Source organism: Labeo rohita, chromosome 19 (assembly GCF_022985175.1).
Source record: "Labeo rohita strain BAU-BD-2019 chromosome 19, IGBB_LRoh.1.0, whole genome shotgun sequence".
NCBI lineage: Eukaryota > Metazoa > Chordata > Actinopteri > Cypriniformes > Cyprinidae > Labeo > Labeo rohita.
Window position 1 is genome coordinate 27,371,983 of NC_066887.1, and position 4,667 is coordinate 27,376,649.

Genomic DNA, 4,667 nt, shown 5'->3' on the forward strand with positions numbered 1-4,667 from the left:
AATAAGGAAGTCACATAAAGTCATCATTATTAATACAGACAGGAAGTTATGGGTCTGAATAACAAATATAAGGTATAATAAAATGTAGATTTTAGATTTTGTTGCAGCGGTTTATGCCATGTCTTTAAATACTAATTTATTTGACAGCCATTCAGAGCTGTTTGAGCATTTTGACTTTTTTTTTTAATGTATTTGTAGTTGCAGTAGTTGCAACAAAAAATCATAATAGTATGGTAGATGATTCATCTGTGTCAAATTTATTTTTAAAAGTGTGAAATTGATTATTTTTTAAGGTCTGCTGCCTTTGACATCTATGCATGGACCTATTTCTGTAGCATTGCTCTTTACTCATTTCACTTATCTGCATTTTCCTGTTTTCATCTCTTTACATGTTCGACTGTTTTATCTAAGCAACTTCACAAGCAATTTATCATACTATCAGTAAGAAATCAGTAAAGCTGCAGAGCATGCTGCATTACATGTTGTGAAAATGCAATCATCTGATCAACAAACCTACTATATGGCTTCAGAAGACTAAATGGCTATAGTGCACATTACATTTACAGTCTTTTAATTAAAACAACAACAACAACAACAACAACAAAAAACAGATCTTTTCGCTTATTGCTTGTTGTGTCACATCTGTGATGGTCATGTTTGTTTGTTTGTTTGTTTGTTTTTTAACTATGATGCTTACCAGCTGTATTTATTTACTCCAGTGATTTATGACAGACAGTTCTTTTTGATTATTCATCTCATTGTCCAAATTTTCAAGACCAATCCAGTGTGTCTCTTTAATTTTAGCAGTCAGGACACTCTAAAGTGAAAAAAAGAAGAAATAAGTTTTGTTTATTTTATACATACTTTATCTTAGTTTACTGTACATGCCAAACTCAAGCCGGAAGGACTTCATGTACAACTTGGGTTAACCTTATTTCTGCAGCAACAGTGCAGGAAACAGTGAGTGGTTTTGTTCTGTTTATTCTTTTTGAGGTTCAAGCACATGTGGTTTTATCATTCTAGCAGATTGTGTGAACATTTTATTTTTCTAATTATTCTTATTCTGTGTGAACTGGTTGCACAAATGCCAATCAATACCATTACTAGTAATGGCTGACGATTAAGGTATCATTAAAGGTTTTCAATAAAAATATAATACTTCAAACATAAAACTAGTGAAAATGAAATGAAAAGATTCGATTGCTGTATTAAATTTGCTCACTGCTCACTAGCTAGACTGACTGTGCTCATTTAGAGTGCGTTCTTTGTCACTGCATGATTCAGTCTAATAAAATCAATTTTCCCAAAATTCAGGATATGGGGGCAGAAAATTTATATTTATATAATTTCATATAGTTAATCAATATCACACGAAAAGTTTTTTTTTTTTTTTTTTGCAAAAATCACAAATGTGACATTGATTTTATAAAACAGTTCGATAAACATAAAGTTAATATTAAGAGACTTACATTTTAGACACCATATTGTCCATTTTTGCTCTATTTCGCCAACAAAAATCATTCCAAACACAGCCATTGCACTATTTTGCGTCTCTAAACAACATGACGGTGTTTCGTTCCTGAATGAATCAACCGTTTAAATGATTCGGTTCAATCGCAATGACTCACTTATTAACTGTGATTTACTGACACTTACTGGTGGTTGTAATTCCACATTTAAAATACCTTTTCATTTTTTAAAACAATTTTAAATATCAGCATTCAACGTTTTAGGATTAATATATTAAAACATTTGTATCCATTTGTAACTGCAGGTTAAATGCATTAATGTCCTGCATTAAACAGTGGGTAAATACATCTAAATGCCAATTCAGATGCAGCGTTTGTGTTTCCTCTAAAATGTAATTAGTTGACTTTACTAAGAAAAAGTGTGGAAACTTAAAGTAAGTGAAATAGGAATAGTATGTTGTACTGACAAATGCTCACTTAGTATAGTTTACTTACACAAGAGTTGTAGTAACTAACAAAGAACTGTTGGGAGTACTTGATTCTTTACTTTAGGTTTACTCTTGACTTAGTATTGCTACTCACTGACTCCCAGAGTGCATTGCGACATGAATAAATTATGCAGTTGCTTTGCTTTACTGTTGTTGTTTGTATTTGCCAATTTCATTTGCTCAACAATTTTCATAGCACAACAAAAAACAAACAAAAAAAGCTAATAAAATGGTTATTGATACAGTTAATAAAAATAAATAAAACTGAGTTGTTACCATTGTTGTGATTCACCTGTTGAATGTTGAAGTCTGTGTGTGACTCACGCACATTACCCTAAATATTAAAAGATTGTATCAATCTAGTTAAAAGCTTCTTACTGTGTTTATAAAAAAACAAAACAAAACAAAACAAAAAAAACCCGAAAACAGTGAAATTGTAAAAGATCATTAATCAACATGAAAAATACACAACCTAATGATTTAATTAGTATATAGGTCACCTTCTAAAAGCAACCTATTTATTACTTTTCTTTCTTTGAAATGAAATAAAAAGAAAACTATAGTAACACTATTCACTATAATGGTGAGTATTAAAAAAAAAATCTCTCAAATATATCAGTTGTTTTGAAAATTCAACATTCAAGATGACCTTGGGAATCAAAATGCAAGTAGTGAAAGAAAGATGTGAGTGAAAAGTCTACTAAAAATTGGCCCATCTCAAAAACTTTATTTTTTTGTCATGTTGCACATTAGCAACATATTAGTACACTGCTGCCTCTCACTGGTTTATTAATGTCATTGGTTTCTTTGTGGATACTTGAATATTTTAAGTAAACATCACTCAAAGCAGTAAGTAAATTGTTTTATCTGCCTTGAAAGTAGCTGTAACTTAATAAAACCTAGTAAGTATAGTAACTAAGTAAAGATAAGTAATTATAGCTAAGTAAGGTAAACTATTGGATTTTACATATTGAAAAGATATTGAAAAAGCCTAAAATGTCTTATTATTGTAAGTGATTTCATTGATTAATAAAAAGGTTAAAAAATGCCCACAAAAGGTAAAAATCACTTCAAACTTGTTTGAAAATAGTAACTTCCTCAGCTAGATATTTAATTCTTCTTTGCTTAGTGATTGTTTGGTACACCTAATTTACGGATCATCGTAAAATAAGTGGTTAGGGGACCCCCCAAGAGCTTTGACACAATTCGAACACTGACTGCAGCTGGCTTCAGTTGTTTGTTTGTGGGTCTTTCTGCCTTTAGTTTTGATTGAGCAAGTGAAATGCATGCTCAATCGGGTTAAAATCAGGAGGTTGACTTGGCCATTTCGGTCATCGTCCATCTGTGCTATTTACTCCATTTGACTGAATCTGGGCAGAGTATCCCAGTACACTTCAGAATTCTTCCAACTGTCCTCTGTCACATCAACACTAAACACCAGTAACCCAGTACCACTGGAAGCTATGCATGCTTATGCCATCACACTGCTCCACCATGTTTCACAGATGATATTGCTGGTGAGCATGCCTTGAATTATGAGCTCTTCCAAGGCTTCTCCATACTTTTTTCTTCCCTGGCTTTTTTGGATGTTTTTTGGCAAAGTCTAACGTGACCTTGTTTGCATCTTGTGGTGAACCCTCTGTATTTGCTCCTGTGAAGTCTTCTCTTAATTGTAGACTTTGACAGTGACACGACTACCTTCTGGAAAGTGTTTTTCAGTTGGCTGGATGTTGTGAAATGTTTTTTTCTTTACCATGGAGAGGATCATCCAATTATCCACCACTGTTGTCCTCTGTCAACGTCCAGGCCTTTTTATGTTGTTGAGCTCACCAGTGTGTTCTTTGTTGCTGAGCTCACCAGTGTCTTCTCAGCATCTACCAAACTGTTGATTTGGCCACTCCTTTGTCCGCATGATGTGGGTTCAGAGCAACAGCTTCCAAATACAAATGGCACACCTAGAATCCAGACCTTTTATTTGCTTAATTGATGTAGAAAAAATGAAAGAATAGCTGCATGAAACAGCTTTTGTGTCAACTGTCCAATTACTTATTGTTTCTTGAGAAAGGGGGGTGGTACATATGTGACCCTGGACCACAAAAGCAGTCATAAGGGTCAATTTTTTTTTTAAATTGAGATTTTTACATCATCTGAAAGATGAATAAATAATATTTTCATTGACGTATGCTTTGTCAGGATAGGACAATATGTGGCCGAGATACAAGTATTTAAAAATTTGGAATCTGCAAAAAAATCTAAATATTGAGTTAATCGCCTATAAAGTTGTTCAAATTAACTTATAAGCAAAGCATATTATTAATGAAAAATCAAGTTTTAATATATTTATGCTAGGATTTTTAGGAATATTTAAGAATATCAATTTAGGTAGGAATTTACTAAATATCTTTGTGGAACATGATCTATACTTAATATCCTAATGATTTTTGGCATAAAGGAAAAATCGATAATTTTGACCCATACAATGTATTTTTGGCTATTGCTACAAATATGCCAATGCTATGCTACTTAAAGGAGAAGTCCACTTCCAGAGCAACAATTTACAAATAATTTACTCACCCCCTTGTCGTCCAAGATGTTCATGTCTTTCTGTCTTCAGTATGTACACACACACACACGCACACACACACATATATATATATATAGTGGTAATTGCAATGATTAAACTCTTGAATGTTTTTATATATAGATTTAT